The sequence below is a fragment of the Amblyomma maculatum genome, chromosome 6, assembly GCF_055883805.1.
Source record: "Amblyomma maculatum isolate TAMU_Amacu chromosome 6, ASM5588380v1, whole genome shotgun sequence".
In the NCBI taxonomy this organism is placed as follows: domain Eukaryota; kingdom Metazoa; phylum Arthropoda; class Arachnida; order Ixodida; family Ixodidae; genus Amblyomma; species Amblyomma maculatum.
In genome coordinates this window covers 11,311,265-11,333,688 of record NC_139349.1, presented here as the reverse complement: position 1 = coordinate 11,333,688, position 22,424 = coordinate 11,311,265, and the positions used below count along the sequence as shown (strand labels likewise).

Sequence of the window (22,424 nt, the reverse complement as noted above, 5' to 3'; positions counted from 1 at the left end):
CAGCTAGGCTAAAATTAAGCAGAGCATGAAAAGGTGTTTTTTATTTCTTATTCCTTGCCTCACAGTTTGCTCTCAGAGAACGGCGCAGCTTTTTGCACGTGACCGCTCACTTAGCCCTGTTGTTGTGTTTGTTTGTAGCTTTTTTGTTATCCACCTAACGGTACAAAAGTTAGGGGGCTCAAGTGCTGATTCCGGGGAAGCAAGCTCGATGCCGTCGGCGGCGGCTGCATTATGAGGGAGACGGAATGCAAGGTGCCCATGTACTGCGCGATGTCTATGTATATGAAAGAACCTCTGGTGGCCGAAATTAATCTAGAGCCTTCCACTACGGCGTTTCGCATAACCCGATTCTCTGTGGGATTTTAGAACACAGATACTAGACCTTACCATTTGCTTGTCGTTATTCTCTATGGTGTCGGCTCAGGCGAAAGAAGCGATGGTGGCCGAAATTAATACGCACATATCCCTGCGGCCAATTTTTCTTTCAGCCCCTTCTAGTTTGACCTGCTTTGTTTTCCCAACAACTCGATTCGGTTGAGATGTCCACCGAGGTTGCGACAGCTAACGCTTCTTTCCTTTTCGCATAAAACATTTACGTCTCAAGCTGGACACAGGTTAACCAGAAAATCTTTGTAGAGACGAATACAGAAGTGCGAATAATGTCGCTGTTAGGTTAAGAGCTACGTTTTCATGTACCGTAATATTTAGGCATCTTGTCTCCTGTGCAGTTGATTGTCATGAAACATGAAATCTTACGCATCTTTAATGACACTAATAGCATTTTTCTTCAAACCAACCACCCACTCATCTAAAACTCTGCTTAAGCTCTGCTCGATCGTAGAAAAGCTCCTTAAAATGCATCCAATCGTCAGCTATGCTGAACATCCACAGGATCCGATTCGTTGCGCTTAAGACATTTATTTTTATTTATCTAAAATGAGAAGGAAAGCCAGCTTTATGATATTTTCTCTGTGTCTTGCTCCTCGTAGAGTCCGAAAAAATAAAGGTGACTGGACCATGAGAATCTTTTTTTCAAACGACGTAGAAATTAACAGAAGGGATTCAATTTCGGCCCTTGATCAGAATTCTCACGTGCATCGGTACGAATGACTTTGATCCTCAAACGGGCATTTACTATCCTTACGTCTGACCCGTGAAAGCACTTGAAATTTATAACTCTTGCTTGTGATACAAACAGCGTTCGTAAAAAAAAAAAAAAAAGAACATATCGGCAAAGGTCTCAGTAAGGCAAATATAAATCTAATTCAATGCCTGACAATAAAAGCAGTTGTTAAGGCATTTCAATACTTGAAGCGAAATGTACAGCTATCACATGACACAGGTGATGCCGTGTGTCGAAACTGAAACGTGCCATAGTTGCTCAAATAGCCGTTCGTCCTTAAAGTCTTAACAAACAAACCCCACATTGTGCCTTCACCAACACAGGAAAGAGGCCCGAGGTAAGTTGGAAAGTTTTTGTTTGTTTTTGATGTGTGAGAGATCTGCGGAAGTATGCCTAAATATATTTCCCTCACCAGGATTTTTAATGCGAGCGACAGACACACAAAGACGGAATACTTTTCCATCTGTGACATGCTGAAAATCGGCAACGTTTCGCGCGGTAGGTACATATGTACAAATAAAAAAAAAACGATATGCAGCAAATAAATTGCAATCAAGATAACGGATATACCAATGCAAAAACAGGATATATAAGTTCTAGGAGAGATCATAAAAGCGAGGTTGATGAATATTTCATGTGCAGCAAAAACAGGAAAACTGATATGTCAACGCCAGAACTCGAAGATAGCTCTGCGAGAGACAGCACAAGCGAGGTTGACTAAAAATTCTTGCGCATTAGGCACCCATGCGCAAATGAGAGTTTAAACGTGAACCGCGAAAAAGAAAATTCTTATTCCAACACACACACACACACACACACACACACACACACACACACACACACACACACACACACACACACACACACACACACACACACACACACACACACACACACACGCACACGCACACGCACACACACACACACACACACACACACACACACACACACACACACACACACACACACACACACACACACACACACACACACACACACACACACACACACACACACGCATGCACACCAACTGCCTTATAGCTACATCCCTAATGAAGACAATGAGATGGCATTTCCCGGCGGTCTACATCCACTAACACACACCAATCCATTTCGAGGGGGTACGAAACGAGGAAAGTTTTGGCAGTCCTTCGAATTTGAAGTCTGCCGGTGTTCTTTGACGTCATTTTCTGATTGACCGGTCCGATAACTTTTTTTCTTGACAGAGATGCCGGAATTATTCGGCCGATAACAACCAAAATGCGATTACACTAAAACATGAACACCTTACATCTAGAAGAGGAAATGTAAGCGATTTTGTTTAACAGTTCTAAAGCAGAGTCTTTGCCCCTTTGAAACGAAATTAACAATGCTAGTACTGAGCTTCCTCCAGATAAGACTTTCTATATTCTCTGTGCGTATTCAAGCGTTGTTGTTATAATTTTATTTATTTATTGCATATAGTGCAGCGAGAGAGAGCATGCGAGATGAGGACTCGAGATTAGTAATCCAGGGGTGCGTTGAAGTCTGCGTAGGTGCCGTAATGCGAAGCATTGCGAGTTCTGTCACAACGCCTGGTGTGTTCGCTCAACACTACGCTAGCACACCTATAGGCCGCACTCGGCCAGATATCGTATGTGTATTACCTATTTACCTAGGCTAAATGAAAGTTCGGTTCAGATAGATAGAACAGCACAGCGCGATAGTTTTTAGCAGTTGGAACTTGAGTATACGATGATGTTTACTGCACAGAGCGAGAATGTGTTGTAGTTTTACACGAGGCGTGATCAGCTGCTGCAATGATATAGCAATCTCGTGCCTGGGAGAAGGAAGTTGATCTGTTCGGATGGTGGTTCGATTCATGGCTACGATGTGATTTTGGTTGTGTTAATTAGTTCATACGAATATGTGCTAATCACAAGCTGCGATGACAAGCCCTCCCCCCCCCCCCCTCCCCACGTCACTCATAACCTAAGAAATGATTTCGCATAAAATTATGCCTCGCCTCTTTATAACCAGCCAGCTAACCCATGCCGCACGTGTCTTCGGCTCGATGTTGGAAATGGGATGGCGATGTCTGGTTTTACGGTGCTGGCAATACGCTACCAGTAACGCCACAACCGTTCTAGAACATAGCATATAGTTAAGGCTTAGTGAAATCCCTGTACCCCGAATTCTAGCATTCAATCGGCAAACAGCGGACAATAATGTCCATGTATATCGAATTGTTTCCAACATTATATACACAATGGCACACGCCGATCAGTATTGTCCTGCCGGCTGCAATGTCTCGCCAGCAGTAGAACATCGTGGCTGACACTCGTAAATATTGTTCTGCCAGTTCAGATGGCATGCAAATATTGGCATATATTGGTAAATATGAAATATCGTCGTGCCACTCATAGTGGCGTCCCTTTCACTGTATACATCTTGAGTTATTTGGTCGATGTTGCCTGACGGGCTTTAATGGCTGGCCAGTATTGCATACATCTCGGCATAGGTTGGCCGGTATACGCTGCCATCATTAACAGCTTGTAAACATAGAATGTGTATAATGACATACGATGATCAATATTGTTTTTCTATTAGAGATGGTTTCCGACTATTGTATACCTCATTGCTTGTAAGGGTCGATATTTTATGACCAGCTGCGATAGCTTGCAAACGCTGCAACCATCACTGTTTTCCTTCCAGTATAGATCACTTTCCAGCATTGAATACATCTTGGCATACACTGGTCAGTATTGTCCCACCCGTTTCGGTGGTTTCTCAACATTGTATGCATCTTGGATGTAGTGGTCGATATTATCTGAGGAGCTGCACAGGCTGGCCAAAGTTGTCAATACTGTCTTGAAATGTAGACGGCTTCTCAACATAATTGTATACCTTGATATTTTTTTATAATTGCACGATCAATACTCTTATGTCCTTTGCAATGACTTTCTAACAAAAATAATATTCTTTCAAAGGTAGGCAACATGTACCCATCGTTCTTCTATGATTTTCATTAACTGTTTGACAACAAAAATATTTTTTCCTCGAACACCCATCCTGTAAACGTTTTGCAATGACTGTACAATACATTTTCTTTGTCTTGTTATTATAGTGCTAATTAAGCTACACAGGTTTAGACGTCTGCACGTGCTTTAACCTTGCCAGGATGGTGGCGCGCGCCCCTCAGCAACACTGCTCAGTATAAAGAATGTCCCTGCACTATCACGTCCGATGGCTGTTGAGCGCCTCATGTCGTGAATTCTGGCCAAGGGAGCGGCGTTGATAACGTAGGTGACGCAAGGCGGCAGGTGTCGCAGACTGGTTTGCCGCTCCAGTGAACGCGGAGCGCATAAAACGCACTTTTTTTATCTCTTCTTCCCTCCCACACCCGTCTTCGTCGGGCGAGTGCTAGCCTGGCAGGAAGAGAGAAACAATTTGTAGGATCGTATGTATGTCTGCAACTTGCTCTGGGACAGGAATGGCCGGGGACGCGGACGGAACGCAGCGCCGCCTAAATGGGACACAGCCAGTGCACACTGAACGAGAGAAAGTAGGAGGAAAGTCGACCGCATTAACGATGGAGAGAGAATCAAAACGGGAAGAAATAAAAGCAAGAGAGATGGTAAGGTGCATTGCTTCACGCCATGGCATGTAACGAAAAGGGGAGGAAAATGGAAGCGGCAAACGGCGAGTGCGACGAAAAGGAAAAAGGAAATATCGTGGGATAAAAAGGCGCAACTAAAGGAAGCATGCAGGGAACAGGGAACAATGACTTAGCGACGCTGAAACAGGAGCCCGCCGAAAATCGCGAGTCGATGCCGGGCCTCAGTAAAAGAGAGGAAGGGAGGAGGGGGTTGGAAAGCGGGGGTTGGGCGAGACCGCGTCAAAAAATAACGACGTGGGGATCGGGAGGCGATGAACGAGCGCAGTTATGAAAACAGACACCCCCTGCCAGCTCCCCTAATATTCCGCTCTGCCGCTCGCAACACGACGCCATGATTGCGGCTTTGCCGCCATGGGGCGCTGCTGAGCTGCAGCGCTTGGGGCGACATCTAGCCGCAGTGGCCCGCAAATCACGACATCGTCCTCTTCCGCTACCGCTGGTGGCCGATTCGGGGATGCGGCACAGACCCCAGGCAATTTGGCCTAATAACCGCCTGGGCCGTAGCCCACCGCGAACGCGACGCGATTTATGTAAGTCTCGCGAGGAAGTCGTTATCGGTACTCACTGACGACAAGGAAAAAATAGCAAGTGTACATTATGTGCCGGTACTACAGCATTTTGCTTCAGTTTGTGCTTCTGTCTACACGCTGGTAAGTGCGGCCAACTACGCGCGTTTCTGAAGCAGGTCTCAAATGAAGCCAAATGGGCGCTGAACTGGCGATGCGATGTTATACGAATTATAATAAGACAGCACATGATGATACCTTTTAACCTCCTAGTTATCCTTAATACTTTATTAAGATCTATTTATTTTTCTATTCCTCAGTGGTGGATGCCGAAGAAGGCTAGAAAGATTTTGCTCTGCCAGGACCAGTTCGTCGATGCGGTTGTAGCATGTTATTGCGTCAATTCTTACTATTTTCACATCTACAGTTTTGTAGTGTGTATTTATTGCTTGGAGTAGGTCAGAATTGGTCTTAGAAAGATCTCTGGGAAAAGAGGCACGTTCCTTTTCACGCGTGTGGCTAACGCCATCAAACCCGGAAGCGTATGCAGGCACAGATCCTGCGTCAAACTGACATCATAGCAGTCGCGAAGTGTAGTTCGCTGATGGCGTATTATTTCTTCGAATAAACTTATACTTTAATCAGTTGAGGGCATTCAAATGCTATGGAAAACACATTATCCTCAGGAGAACTGCAGTATCCTGTGCATACGTAATGTGCTATCTACACGCCTACGCCGATACCACTGTTATATTTCTGATGGTGGTAGAAACACGTAGCGCTAAAGTGAAAAACGTCACCAACAGACATGAAGTAAATGCGGTGAAGTAATGTACTACGTGTTTTAAGGAGCCCACCGCTAATGTTTGAAAATATGTCTTTAGATATGCGAAGACGGCTTTTACGGCGCAATTGTACCAGCGTCGCGGACATCATCGGTCATCTTTCGCTCTTTAACTTTTACACTTAGGCGTCTAGTTACAATTACAGATTTGTAGCTAGTCATTAATTATAGCCATATCTGTCTTTCTTTTTTTTTTTTCGGTAACGCGATTTCCTTTGGCTCTTTGGCTTAACAGGTTTTCGCTGTCTCTCGCCAACGAAAAGACACGCTCTTTCGTAATACTCGCGCTCTAAACACCGCGCCCAGCCAACACCACCTAGAAGCATTATTCAACACCGCAAGTTCTTCGTGACTTTTGTCTCGCCTGCCCTACTGCATTCGCCGCTGCTTGCTGCCCACGCGGGACATAGAAGGTGGCACACACTTGGAACATAGATTGGCGGCGCTGGCGCACTGCTTATTGAGTGCGCTTCTTTTGGAGCGAGACAAAAAGAAAAACAAATTGAGACACAGCACTAAAGGTAATTGTGTTCTCGAATTTTTTTTAAAAACTGATGCGATCACCACTATACGCAGACTACAAATCTCTCGATGATATAGACGCCGGGCTGTAGGTAAAACGGTAATTATCAGGTGTTGGTTGACCAGCTACTATGGTCCGCGAAGAGCGTCTGGACGATGCAAAAACTTATCTTTAAAGCTTAGGGGCGGGCTTTCTGAAACACCTAGCATTCTGATATTTCTGAGAAATAATGTGCATGTCTGAATGGTCGCTCCAAACAGTTTGTTATAATAACTATATTTGCTAGGATAAGCATGACTTGGTGTTGTACCGTGAAAGGAAATAAAACCAGTGTTATAATACGATACGCTTTATCTGGCCACAGTTGACTCCACGATGAGAAATACAGCTGCGCCAGCGAACCTCGAACATAACACTCGTGGCTTGCGGCATGCAGGGACGGATGCCTTGGCACTTCGGCTGCCGCGCCAGCTAACAATCGTTCGTGCGCGCGAGGTCGTTCGGTAGTTAAACTCGCGATTGGTTGCCCAAAACTGCTGTAGCTCCCATTTTAGCGCGAACCAGTTTCATAACAAAGCAGTCTTAGGCAGCTACATAAGCAGAAGAGACGAGCTTTTCTTCAAGTTCGCCGCTTTTTTGACTTCCCATCAGGCTTCTTAATCATTTTGCGCAGCGGTGAGGCGCGCTCAGTGTTGGTGTAAGTGCCAAAGCTACTTCACCATTTTGCACTCAGCTTCAGAACCTAGCGGCCTCTTTGTCGGCATTGCGGGAAGATGCTTCAGTTTACGTTGGAATTTCCAATACAGCAAATATTTCTCAGGTTCGTTTAATGCTTGCAATGTGCGTAAAACAGATTACGCTAAAATTACTGCTATTGTGCCACGAAGGCTGCCATCCCAATATTGGACGCAAAAATGTAAAACGAGGATTCGAAGGTACTTCCGGACGAGTGCACGAATAACTGATATGTCCCACTCGAACCTGCTTTGACGTAGTTTTCAAACAGTCTTTTATACGCCACTGTGTCACCGTAGCACTCAAATTCTTGCAACAACCATATTCAAAATATACACGTTTCAGTCAGAAGTCGCCTATCTATCGTAGGCCCATGACAATTCATGTGCGAGAACACGGGCAATGCAACCAAGCAGCACACTTGCCTCTATATCCGAAAATTGCCGTAACCTCTGTGTGATCCATCTAGGGCATTTTTGTGCAACATTTACTTTCATCCCTCGTTTAAAAGAAATCTAAATATGCCCGTTAGATCTCATAAACAACCCATGGCTATATGGCACAAACATCTGAAAATAAAAAGTAATCTATACGTGTGTGTGTTTTTTTTTTTTTGTCCTGATTTTTAAAATTTCACTTTGTAGCGCATGATCATCTATTTATTTATAGAAAATATTTCTTTGAACCTCGACTTTTGACCTGTCGTACCGTGTAGAACACTAGGCAGATGTACTATTTTTTGCGTGTGGTAGAGCTTAAAACGTTTTACTTGGACTCTAATAAGCATTGCTTTCCACAGATGCGTACCAATGCCCTAGCTAAAAACGCCTTGAATTAAGTTGAGGTAGTCTTGAACATGAGCGAACGAGGCCCTAGCTTTTTACACAATAAGTTTTCGGAGCTGCACAGCTAAACAGCGGTGTATTACTCGAAGGATTCTTGATATATATGGTTAAAAAGGGAAGCATCAGCATTGCCTCTGAATGTAATAATCTCAAAGAAAGTTAGACCGCTTGAATTTTGAACGCATGGTCGCTTTTCTCGTGATACTTATTTTCTTTTCGTATTTCACCTTAAAGTGATTTCCCGCCGATGAGGCTGTTCGCCGAAACAGCTGCAACCGCAGCCTCCTCACTGCTTGCCACTGCGGTGCGAAAAGGAACTCGCTGCATCAACTGCGTGGGCTTGGATAAATTAGAAATGTTTTAATTGGGTGACAAACCTTTGTATGTTCAGTGTGGGGGAAAGCGCAACGCCCTAAAAAAAAAAAAAAAGAAAAAGAAGTTCGCACCACTTCAGCGCTTGTGGTGAATTATTTATACTTAAACCGTTTTTCTTGCCTTAGTAAAAACACAACTTGCTAAAAAGTATCCACGATGGCTACAAACTGGGTTTGAACGTCTCAATTTTTATTGCGAAAGCAATACTACTATAGGTTTCGAGCCTTCAGCGTAGCGCGGCGGTAGCCACGTCTTACCCACGTGACGCCGTGACGTCACACCCCACGTGACACTAGGGAGAGAGCTGGGTTACCAATTCAAGTGGTCGGCGTAGCGCGGCGGTAGATACGTCTTACTCACGTGACGCTCTGACCCACGTGACACAGAAGCGAGAGATGGGCTCTCAACCCAACTCAAGCGGTAGGCGTTGCGCGGTCGCAGCCGCGGCTCAGTTGCCAGGAGCTGCCAACTTGGGTCTCTCGTTTCACATGGGACGGTTATGTCAGAATCAACCTGCCAGGACCCTGGCATTCACGTTACCCCTATAGCCCACTAAGGCACGTTCATACGGCTTGGTTAAAGCGGGGCTTTATATGTGGGCTGAGGCAGAAGAAAACGAGAAGAAGAAGAACGCTCGGTCACCCGCAGTTAATGCTTTCGTTTAATATTTGGTTCAGCAGCGTTGAACTCTTGTCATTTTTTTTTATTTAATATATATTCGGCAGATATGGCTCGCCGATAGGGCCAGTTAATGCATGCCTGACATGATGAAAGCGATTGCAACAACCAGAACGCAGGACACTGATCGAAAAGAACACTTTGTCATATGAATCTCTCACGTCCCTTTTTTTGTGCTTCAGGCTTCTCCGAAATGCGAAAAGGATGGTCGCCATGGTATGCGTTTTCTCCACCCACGCTCTCTCAAAAACGTTCGATACAGATTGAACTGATTTTACTTAGTATTTATTGCAGAACACAGGTCTTGATTTTTTTTTTTCTTGTTTAGGCGAGTGCTAATTTCTACGGGTGAATGATCGCTTTTGATGTGAGCGGTAAAACCTGGTATTTGCGTGGTGAAAAGTGACCTTAAGTTTATTTCAGATCTCTTGTCTGAACGCCCAGTTAGCTTCTGTTCGCAGGGGTGAAGTGGATGCAGCTAGCACACGACTCAAACAGAAGAAGATAGTTTTATTTATATTTTTTTCTTTCGGGATGTCTGCCGGGCACTTTCAGTTTACGGAGCCGCTGGGAACAAGAGATCGTTCGTTTAGCGCGAACACAATGATGCAATCACGGCAGCGACGCTTAATCAGCCACCACCGCGCCCCTCCTTTCAAGAAAGGCGCTGTCAGCGAAGCGTCGTCGGACCGCGCGTCGGCTGGCAGCCGACTCGGTGGCGCACAATAGGTTGCAAATTTAGCGACGGAAATTTGATCAGAGCTTGCCCCGTACGTGCGCGTGAAAAGGGAAATCGGGGTGGGGGAAGGGTGAGGGTGACCGGAGGATTAGATCGAGTTTCTCCTGGGCTCGTGGAGGTGAGAAAAGCAAGAACGTGCCGAATGCTTCGCTTGACAGGGGCTAAATGATTCTGCACGTGCGTTTCTCTTTTTGCCGTCGAGGGGCTTATCCGTAAGCTGATGCGCTTTGGTCACGCGAAATCAGAGTCGAGGAAATGAGGTCTTACTTGTGCAAACTTGGAAAGGTATTGAACTTGCGAACTTATCCCGCCTTGCTGGAATAATTTTATTAGTAGTATACAAAAAGTCTCAAAAGAATTGACACACAGGGGGCACCCGCTTTGTATCTGTTTTTATATAGCTAAGAAAATTATTGAACCAGCAACTAGCCCAACTTAAGTTTTAACGAATTATCTAATCTATTTATTTCCCTTTCTTTTTTTTCTTTTTTTTTTTTTTTTACCCTGATGTCAGACTGTGGCAAAAGCTATTGGTGGACTTGACGATTCTCGCTTATCCTAGTCGGCTGTTATTGAATAATGCATTTCTAAAAACGCACACAACCATTACAGGGGCGCTAGTATTCTTTTTTTTTAGTTACTGAGTCTGGTTGCTACTTTCTTCATAAAAGATGCCGTTCACTATGTGGCTCAGTGCTGGTGGTGCAGCGTGACTGGGCTTTTAAATGCAATGTTTAACTGCCACCGACGTTCAGCACGCGTTTTGTTGATATTCTTATCGGCAATTTGACGAGGTTTATAGGTTCAGAATTCTGAATCGACCCAGGTATAAAAGACGCCATAGCGGACGTCTCCGGGTAATTTCGATCAGCCCGGGATCTTTAGCGTGTGCTGACATCGCAAAATGCCGGGACACCTTGCGTTTCGCCTCCGCTGAAACTCGACCGACGCGGTCGGCATCGACTCTGCGTTCCCAGGATCAGTAGTTTAGCGCCGGAACTACTGAACCATAGCGGCAGGGAAGACTTCAGGAGGGTCCGAGATCTGTAGTAGCACTAATTAATTTGTACTGCGCTGTCGCCTGAGAATGTCAGCTGCGCATAGGCTTCAAAAACGGCCGCAATTGCTACGAGCAAAACAAATCTAAGTGAGACCAATTGTAAAAAGCAGCAGCATAGAGCGTAAAGATTTGACAACGTATTCTTGTATCAGAACAAACCTACCCGCATGAAAGATGTCCCTTGGACCGCCGATATCATCTTTAGCTGCCATCAACGGATTGATTGCACAGTCGTGGCGACGCCAGCATGGCTTATGACACGGTCGGCGGTTACCAGCTGTCCTAGTTCAGGGACCTGACACCGTTTTCGACGGAGCATGGACGCCCCAGTTCCTCGGGCGTCGAAAGGTCACGCGAGCGCGCTGATTTCTGGCAGGAAGTATACCCCGCTCGAAAACAATAAAGCCATTTTTCTAACAAGGGTATTGCGCAGTGCATGAGCAAAAATAACCCGGATCCATTCCGCCAGTGCTTCTGAATGGAAAAAGAACAGTGTGAGAAGAGAAGGAGGAGCAGGCGGACAACATGGTCGCTGAAGGATACCGATTTTCCTTACTGTAGTATTTCCTGCGCATTTGTGCCATGATGCCTCGAGCGAGACTTCTTTAAACCAGGTCATGGGTGGCAAACGCTCGCAGTATTTGTTTACGTACTACGTAGCACCTGGTTGTGTGGTGCCGGTATGCATCCAGGGGTTCGTAACTACAATTGAGTGAAACCCAGCAACAAAGGAGTTGTCTTTGTTACTCCTGTTACTCCTACAGAGCAGGCGTACTGCCGCCAGTTTGAGGCTTGCTACAACTTTCAAGGAAACCACCGCAGAGCTTGATATGCTATTCCGCTCAGAAAAGAAGACTGATACATGGCGTGAGGAACGAGCTGAATTTGAAGGGGCTAATTTGACACTGTTGCTACTTCAGAGAACTAGCGAATGGCGACATGAACCTCTTTAAAAGTTGGCAGGATTTCTCTTCAACGCCGAAAAAGACTATTTCTTAATTGACCGCGCGATGACATCTTCCATCTTAGAAGTCTTCTGAGGCGAGTCAGAACATCTTTGTTATAATTCGGACCTGAATTAAAAATTAGAATGGGAGCTACTTATTCGTTAATAACGACGAGGGTACATGAATTATAGGGCTTTCTTTATAAGGTTGTAATCATCACGGCGTTGCGTTCGAAGGTGTTTAAAAAAAAGCAATAAAAGCTCACAAGCTTACCCCCTGTGATCGTACATGAAGTATGCGCCTGTAAAACCAGTGCTTTTCAATCCAACAGTTCCGCTGCCATCTTCTTTAGAACACCCACGTTGGAATAAACAAAGGTACGCATATGAACGCCCGCTTGGACTGAATTGAGCCTGATTTGTCTTTTGCGTCGAAATATAGGAGTCGAATGAAACCGAAGTGTATTTTTGAACCTTAAAATGGCCTCAATAGCGAAAGACGTTGCAAGCGAGCAGACAATCGGCATATATCGGAGAGTAATATGTGGCCAAGAGAAGAGTGAATTGAAGCATTTCTGTTCGTCTGGAGAGCTCGTTCCGTTCAATGCCATTCCTACAGTGCCACGACCGAAAAACAGCGCCCGATAACAAAACACAACGACGCTGCTGCGACACAGTGGAGCCGCTTTCGATTTTCGGTCGCAGCTTCGCAATGGCGTTGCCCAGAGGGTTTGTTGTGCACATCGCTGGGACCAGGCCTAACGGGCGTCAGCAGCCGCGTATACACCGAGCCGTTCTGGAAGGCCTTTCTTCCCTCTGTGGGCGGATCGATGAGCCGCGAAATGTGACGCCGCCGCATCCCGCGCTTATCGGCCTCCGCGCCGGGGGACACTTCATTTCCTGGCGGTTACACGGCGACGTCGCCGATAGGGGACGCGTGGGACCCTCAGGAAGGTGAGGCCCTTATCAGACTCTGGCATCGAATTTTGCACAGCGGCCGTGGCTCTGTGCCTCACACCTTTTGCCTTTATTTCTTTTTAAGCGCGCCAAGGGTGCGAGCGCTGTTCGCGGAAGTCCGGGCGTGAGATGCCGCCCGCCATGACAGCGGAAGCGTGCGCCGCCCTACACCGACCGCAATCAGGGACAATTCAGGATAGGCTCGTACCCAACCGTAGACGACGGTGGGAACCGACAAGAAGCATGGGTCCGTAATAACGGCGAGCACAATTTCGTGGCGCCAGTATAATATCGTGGCGAATTGCATATAGGGTATTCGTTCTGCCATAGAATGTACCTTTTTTATTTTACGAACAAAAATTAGAAGGGTTCAACGCTGCTGAACAGGACGTGGAGCGAAAGCTTTTGGTGTGGGCAACTCGTTGTTGTCGTTCGTCTCTAGCAAGGTGACAACTATCGAGTTGTTGTTGTGCCAGCGGTTTCTTCTTCTTCTTCTTGGCTCAATGTCATTCGTAGAGTCAGCGCCACGGTGGAGGTGCGACCACACTGAAGAGGCAAAGCGGCTGGCGTAGTGTTGCTTTCCCAATGAAAGCGACACGAATTCAAAAGTTCTCTCCCCTGCATTGTGAGTGTCCCTTGAATCCGTTTTCAGTTATTGCGTTTTAACCGGCAGACTGCACTAGGCGGTGTCCTCAATCTCGCATGTCAAGCACAGTAGACAGAACGGTCCGCGCACCTTCTGCAAGAAGGCATAGCGCCAATCGAAAAGCCCTTATCGGAGTCCAACGGTTTTTTCTAAATGCATATGGTAAAACCTGGGCCCAGACCCACTGGCCAGTAGCGAGTCTCTCTCGTTCAAGCAAGAATGAATGGCCTTCATGGTAATCCGTGATACAATACGATTTAAATATCACTAAAGGCTTTCCCAGTGAAGGGCCGAAATTTTGAGCTCGAGCCCGACCCGGAACGGATAAGGACTAAGCCCGGGCCAGCCCGGCGCTTAAATTTAAGGCCCGGCACAAACCCGGCCTGGCCTAATTGCAGTTGAAGGGATGAAAGAGAATAAAATTTCAGGATGATAAGTTTAACTAAGATCTTAAAATGTTGTGTTCTCATGTTTGAAATGACAAATTTGCTTAATATATAGGGGCACAGCACGTGCGTACAATTAACCTATTGCATCAAACACAAGTTATTCAATAAATTGAGGCATTTGCGGCGCTCCTGGATAATGAACCCAGTAGCGCCGAGGTTTCTTTCAGTGCTACAACTTGTGGATGGAATGACTAGCACGTTATTTGATATAGGAAAGCAAGTTTTCGATAAGCAGCTTGTGTTTTTCTACAAAAGTGCGCAAGCCCTATTCCTAAACAGGGGCTTAATTTTGAGGCTAGGTACTCCGTGAGCTCGCCTTGCTCACCGTGTGCCTTTCAAGTGAAAATTTCGCAACACGAAAACCAACAGGAAACTCTTGCACCGCAAATGCTTTGAGCTATGTCACGCTTCAAACGAGGCCATGTAGAGGCATGAGCGCGTCACAATAGAGACCTGTGATTGGCGACAGCGTTGCGCGAATTCCGAAAAGAAAACTTAAACATCAGCGCTGGTAATACGAAAGTGGAGATGCAAAACTCGAAACTAAATATAGCCCACAAGCGGCCCCTCGCGGCGAGTAGGCGGGGATGAAAGGTGAGTCGACACCGGCAAAGAACTCGGAAGCTCTCACGTGGGGATGGAGCGGGAAAATGCTGAGCATTCTAGACGCTTATCGCACTATACTGCCGTATTCGCGCTTTCACAAATGTTGCATGTGTTCGTGATCAGGGTGTCCGGCCCGGCCCGGCCCGCCTGAGACAAATATACTTTGGCCCAGGCCCGCCCGAGCCCGAGTGAAAGGGCTTCTGAGCGGCCCGAGCCCGCCCGCGGGCCGGGTACGGGCTTTCGGGCCGGCTCGAGCCCGTGCACAGCTGTATCCTGGGCACCGCCATATCACTTGCGAGGATGTTGTATACACCTCAGGCTGGTACAGTGGAAGTGACAGCGGAACCGGTTTTTACAACAGCCCGGGAAAAAGGCGTTTCGGATTTTCGCTCGGTGCCGAATGGCGCGGATATACATCATCTTCTTACCCTCGCCCAGTGAAAAGGGTGGCGAGGATAGGGTTCATACACAAGACATGCGGGGTTCAATCCGCAGTGCGCTCAGATACATAGCTGTTTCAATAGCACCACCTTTTTCTTAGCGTGGTAGCCAACCCTTCTGCGATGAATTGTTGAAACGCCACCTCTCACAGGCCAACGCGTTAGCCATGGCTCTTTTAGACTAACTGTGCTTTCTCCATCGACATCGAATGCTCATTATCATAATACACGCGGTTTCTTGTCATCATTTGTCTTTATGCGAAGGCTTCTTTTTTCTAGCAAGATTTTTCAGTTGTGTCGACATTTATTCTTGCTCCAGGCACAGGTCAGGAAGATATTTCTTCAGCGAGAGTTGCAGTTAAGAGGAGTTTTCAGGCTTATCAAGTGATTGTTAGCCCCTTGTGAAGCTAATGGTCCAGTGATCATACATATTAAGAAATGTCAGGAATGAAGGACGTTGTGCGCGCTGTTTTCAAAAACATGACCTAACGATTATGAGTGAAAGAAATCAAAACTGTTAATTATTGAAATGAATCTTCATAACAATCTTGAAAGGACAGCTGACTGGGAGGCCAGACGTCATAACCATTATTAAATGCTTTTTGTTACCTCCGTACGAACGTGTGAAAATAAAAAAAAATCCCATAAACATTTATGCGCATTTACTGCAGCACGTTTGGGAAAATGCGAGAGTCACCTTTTTATGCTATTGAAATAGCAAACCGCGCTCTGAACACAACGGGCATGACAATATAACACCTTAAGTCAGTTCTTTTGACCTAGGGCAATAAAAAAGTCACTGAATGGATCAGAAAGATAATGCAGACTCCATTCTCTCTTTAAGTGTTTTGAAAACCTTCTACCTTACGTTTCAGCAAGTGTTCGAATGTTTGTTGTAAAAACGCAATAAAAAAAAATAACGGAAGCGATACTGACAGGGCTTACACACTTGCATTATAGCCTTCCAGTATGAATCACCACCAAGCTCGCCTGTTGGATTCAATCCGCAATTGATATTGCATCAATGCGTAATGACGACACTTCAGGGATGCTGTATAGTCACGTTTGCCTAGAGCCGCAAACATTGCGACGAATTAATGAGACGAAACTAAAATGACATTTTTTGTTTCGCACAACCTGAATGTCATTAAATTTTGTTTTCATTTGGCGCGCTAGTGTATGTGTTCAACACTACACTGTGCTCAACTGGCTGTACTTTCTCCTTGTGGTTTGGTTTTAAGCATTACACTCTGGCTGATATCAGAAGCCGGCGCTTAAGACTCAAAGGAAAAGGTGCGTCACAACCTTTCTCAATGGCCATGAGCATATCATCTTTTTTAATTGAAAAAGCAACTTAACAGTCGGTATTAATTTGCGGATTGAACTTTATTCAGAATATTTGTCCTCTACATGAACAAAGTTCAACTAAAATAGTCGCAAAACATTGAACATGCTTTAAAGCTTTCCTGAATATTAGACCCTAGAAACGCACTCCCTTGCTTTATTTGCTTTACCTCCATTAAATGAGTAATCAAAAATTAGAAATGTAGATACTCATATACAATAGCTGCCATGCGAGCCATACGCGAATGTGCTATCATTATGCTTTCACGAAAATTACGGATACCAGGACCGCGACGTCAAATACTAAAAAACCTAGTAAAGCGTACATTCGCTGTGTTACTGAGCAGGCTTTAGTGTGCAATGTAGTGTGCAGTGTGTATGCTTTATGGCTTTCTTTGTTAAGAACATTGCGCGCCTATATGGAGGCAATCATGCTCCCCATTAGCTGAGCACGGTCTCAAATCACACGGTGCGCTTAGCTTCTTGCTAAAAGCGAATTGTCCTAGTTTGAAATGTGCATGTTCATTCATCACGACCGCTGGATGGTCGCAATGCTTCTGCAGCAAGCAACTATTATGTCCCACAACCTGTTCTGGTGTTCACTCGCCTACCATTTTGCTGCTTTTACTAAGGCTTTGTGATCAACGATATTGTTGCTGATGAGGAAGAAGCGGCCAGTGGCGTGGACAGGGGCGCTTGCGCTAGTAACGTCGCCATTCATTAAAAACAATTCATCGTCATCTGTCATGGTCATCTTCACCGGCTTGCCGCCCCGTAACGATACATAGAATGTATGATTGATTGGTTTGGTTCGTGGGGTTTAACGTCCCAAAGCGACTCAGGCTATGAGAGACGCCGTAGTGGAGGACTCTGGAAATTTCGACCACCTGGGGTTTTTCAACGTGCACTGACATCGCACAGCACACGGGTACCTTGCTTTTCGCCTCCATCGAAAAGCGGCCGCCGAGGTCGGTATTCGATCCCGCGTCTTTGGGAACAGTAGTCGAGCGCCGTAACCACAGCGCCATCCCGGCGGGGCTAGGATGTATGATTCGAGGAATATTGACGGGTTAATTACGGGCTGCGTGAGGTGCCTCCGAGGTTGAGCTTTGTGTTACAGCCGTCACAGCAATCTGAAAGCATGGCACCTTGTTGCGATATTTGGAGAAAATTCCCTGATCGGGAAGAGCAAGGAAGGAGTCACGTGCTATGCGTTATGTGGAGCGTCATTGGAGAGTGCAAAAAGAGTGCACTCTGTTCTGATGAAGCTTCGTGGAGTCCGGCTTTTATGAATTGTAAATATTTACGCAGTCGTTGAACCCATTCCCTCAGCCTTATTTCTTTGCTAAGTGCGCAAGGAAAACTGGCAATAAGTGAGAAATCTTGATTTAAAAGTCTTCCAAAACTGGCAATAAGTGGAACTGACAACCAAGGTCTGGCAGCAAAACATTCATTCATGGCTCAGAAATCTCGATTTAGAATTCTTACTGCCTTTAAGTGCGAACTTGCGGCGACCACACCGGGGAGGACCGGTTTCTGCTGTTTCGAAGTGAATGGTGATGTAGCGTAGCCTCGGAGATCCGACTATGAAGGTACAGCTGTGCAGTTGTGCGACGTGCCTTTAAAGTGCACGCATGATTAAGCACTTCTCTATGTGTTCATGGTTACATTCATAACTGTACCACATAGTGTTTTCATCGTCGATTCGGTTGCGCTAGTTTCGGTTATTGTGCTTGAATGAATATTCTCCTAATAAGAATGTTAATTGTACTATAAATGTCTGCACGTACTATACTGAGGTATGTATTGTAAGATGGCATGCGCAAATTTTCGACCACCCACGCTTCTCTTGTTTTTACGTTCACTGTTCACGCGGTCTTCTGTGTGCCTATAAGCAGATCGCTCTGTAAATAAAGATATTTAGCTGATGAACAGTACTTGCCCTGCAGTAACCTATCATTTCACGGCCTTATCGTCAATGCCGAACGTAAACGAGCTCTGCGGCCACAGACAAACGTGGGTTGGCAGAAGAGCGACAGCGCTACAATCCATACCCTCATCGGCTGCGAGGATAAGATGCGTGACATGAACATATATGATCGATGAGCTCTTTTCGAAAACTCTTACCAACTACAGGAGAAATTTTAAGGCCATCTTGTTACTTTTGCTAAAGATGACACTTCTTCAGTCTGCCTAGAATTCACCAGAAATAATAACCAATCTCGCGCATTAACTCATTTTATCCAGCGCCCTGCGCGCCCCTTTCGCGGTGAACGAACCATCTCTGGCTGCCATCGCGTGTTCCTGATGTTGTGTCGCACGTGAAAGAAGGCTGAACACGGTGGCAGCATCTCTCCGGCAAATTATTAGCTTTCGATATGTGCACGCGTGCGTGCTTCATTTGACTTGAATAACAATTTACAAGAATGCATTACGTGGCCGCGACCTCGCGGAAACAAGGTGATGGTGACATCGCACAATACCTCCTCTGTATAAAGAAGGCGTTGCACCGCCCCAATGCCTCCATACGGATGTCCCCAATGCTCATCTTTAGGCAGACGTAGCCAGGACGACTACGTGGTGATATGCGGCACTTTCGACTAGGTCCAAGGTTGACTACAGCGTAGAGCTTACCTGCATTGGCAAAGCTACCGAAGCACATCATCCAGCATGGCTTGGAAAGCCCACCATTACCACCTCCTTAGAACGAGAAAGCGTGCGGTTCAGGGCACGCATCTGCATGCCTGGATGCTACCGATGCAGCAGCCGACTATTATTTCATGAAGGTCAGCTGGTCCGAACATGCTGCACAAATCTCTACGGCGGATGATATAGCTGGCTGAGTGGATTTTGAATGGCGTGCCGTGGTGTCCATCGAAAGTTTCAAAGAAACCGCCGACGGGAGAGCGGGTTTACGTGTGGATGATATACCTTGCAGTGTGACAAGATTGACTTTTACATGACTTCAAGCAAGTAATGGTGATAAACTGATGTTAAATGAAACACCACTTCGTAAATAATGTGTGAGAGCTCGGTTTGTTTTTACGAGGAAATGCAAGGAATTATAGCATTCGTGGTCAGTCTACCGTGGTTCTGTAATAATCATTCAGCCTGCAATGTTGAATGTCCATGGGTAGACGCGTTGTGGCAGCTCATGTAGCGGATACGTACATACCAAACAAATAATTTTGCATCAAATAAGGCAGCATTTCTAGAGTTCGCATGTCATTTTGTCACTGTGCTGAGTGCATGGTGATCCTTTAATACCTCAGTCTCGGGTTTCAGCCTTAGATGTAGAACAATTACTACCGGTATGTCTTTCCTGATTGTCGTTAAAATGCGATTACTTTTGTAGCCCCATTGCAGCGCTTATAGTACGCCATTTAATATGCAGTGGCTCAACCAATGCTCGATCCCAGAAGTGTTCTTTCTTTTTTTTTTTTTCGTACGTTGCAAGAAAATACGGGGAAGGGGGGGGGGGGGGGGGCGCTTCGGCGTATCATGCCATAGTGTGCCCTGCATTTTCCAAGAGAATCCTGACGCAACGAATTTTATCACATTATATTTACGAAACCGAAGCAAATAAGTATTCGACATGAGGGTGTATGTGCGCAGAGGGTCCACTTGGTTCGCACAGTTAATCACCGCTGTAACAGGGAGTACTATAAAAATGTTGCGAATTTTATATCATAGTTTAACACAATTTATCAAATGTGACATGATTTTGAAGTAAACAGAGCTGAAACTTTAATTGCAGTTCTGGCGCCGGTATACAGTCCAGGTACTCTTGTCTGTGCCAAGCGCCTTTAAATAAAAATAAAGCTGCTACAGTAGCGAGCGGGAAATCTTAGTTTATGTCAATGAGCATGGCTTTCTCTGCAGTTTAAGACTAAGTATCGCTTCGCGGCTTCTAGATACACATTTCGGAGACATCATTTCCCCCCTAAGCCGTATAATACATTTCGAAGAAGGCAGCTCGTACTTTTTAGTGCGGCGAAACCTTATAGGTACTGCTGGAATTATAAGTTTCGATTCGCGAACGACTTTTTTGCCCGAATAGTTTCCGAAAGCCGCAGGAAAACATTGAAGCTTCGTATTTACAAGGTTGCAGTCACTCGCTAAATAAATATAAAAATAGGATGTATAGGCCACACCTGCCAGAGACTAGCGCTGAAGTTTGAACTTTGATTTTGATGCCATGTTGCACGATTATATGGCAAATAACGCTCTCCAAGCAAAGGCGATCTTTTTTTACAGTGCAGTTTTAACGACCTCTTCGGCTGCACCAAGTGCATCGCAGTGAATTTTAACACGTTCTTTTGTTACAAAAAAGCGCGATAAGAATGAAAATCTGAATATTCAAAATTCTAGAACTTCCTACTATCGCTATCATGAATGCCTGTCCATTTAAGTTATGTTTACACTTTCACTGCTGCATGCTCACGCACGCTGGGCAAACACTTCTACTTTACGCGGCTGCCATCTTGTCATCGTGGCAGTAAGCACTCAAACTGACAACATGAATTAGGAAACTTTTGAGCATCCCTTCATTTTCTGCGGTCGTCGGAAATAATGTGTGTAAGCTCAGTGAATACACTATAGGCTAGGTGTTGTAGGGCGGGCAAGACTCGGCCATGATAATCACTTTTCGTGCCGGCAATCTCTCGGTGCTGAGTCTAGTTCCACACTGTTCGCCACTGCCGGCTAACAGATGACGCTAGCCGTTAAATTTCCAGGAAGGCTGAACATCAAGAAGAGCTTTTTTGAGTGAAGCCTGCTTTCTTAAATTTTACCTGGTAGTGTTTTACGGGGAAGGTTTATATTGACATAGGACTTTCCTCGCGGAATAAATGGTTCTGGTGACGCCGCCGTCTGCAGGTATTTGATCACAACTGTTTTGAAATGCCGTACGGAAAGGTTCAAGGGTAGTAACGGACTTATCCAAGCCCACTTCCCGCTTCTTGATGACGAGGCTACATGCACCCATGCTGACGGCTTTGATGAAAGAAGTAGTCCTAATAGGGGGAAAATAGTGGCAGCGGACGCTAGGATTACTTAAAACATACAATTGTGGTAGCCAAACGCGTTACTCAGAAAGCATCAACACATAAACATAATTTTTTTTTTGCCGTCCATGCCATCGAAATAAAGCAGTGCATGTCGGCAGTTCTCGGGAGTTCATTTGTATGAAGAAGAATTATTTGCACGAGCGTAATATGGTGCGCATGTTTCCTCCGATTCCAAAAGAACGATTCATCATAGTGTTAGTATAAAAAGGAGATGTCGAAAAGGTCAAGACGTGCTTTGAGGGGCATGCCGCATTTCCCAGACTAAAGTCAAAAGCTTGTAGAGGCGGCTAACGAGGCAAACGCGGGAGTAAACTGTGTTTGTGTTTATCGGCGCTGACTTTTCGTGCAGTTGCTGTAACTCATACGTGCAGCGGATCTTCTTAAGCAATGACAGTACAATGACCCCGATTATTGCGTATGAATCCTTCCATAGTATGTTTGATTCGTTTGTGTGCACGTAGACATTATGTTTTGAAAATTATTTTTGTAAGAAATTTCTTCACATCAGTATACGTGCTGAAGCTGCATTTCCATGAATTACAAAATAAATGCTGCATTGCACTGAACACACACACACACACACACACACACACACACACACACACACACACACACACACACACACACACACACACACACACACACACACACACACACACACACACACACACAAAGCTTTGTATTTATCTTAAAATTATTTCATCATCATCGTCAGCCTGACTATACCCACTGCAGGGCGAAGGCCTCTCCCATATTTCTCCAATTAACCCGGTTCTGTGCTGGCTGCATCCACTTGACCCCTGCGAACTTCTTAATCTCATCCGCCCACCTAACTTTCTGCCGCCCCCTGCTACGCTTCCCTCCCTTGGAATGCAGTTTGT

General features: G+C 45.6%; 1 protein-coding gene across 1 annotated transcript in view; it reads right to left on the bottom strand.

Moving 5' to 3' along the window:
- Gad1 (glutamate decarboxylase) overlaps positions 1-22,424 on the bottom strand; it is an 86,720-nt gene that overhangs the window by 59,466 nt on the left and 4,830 nt on the right. The gene's annotated exons all lie outside the window — the stretch shown is intronic.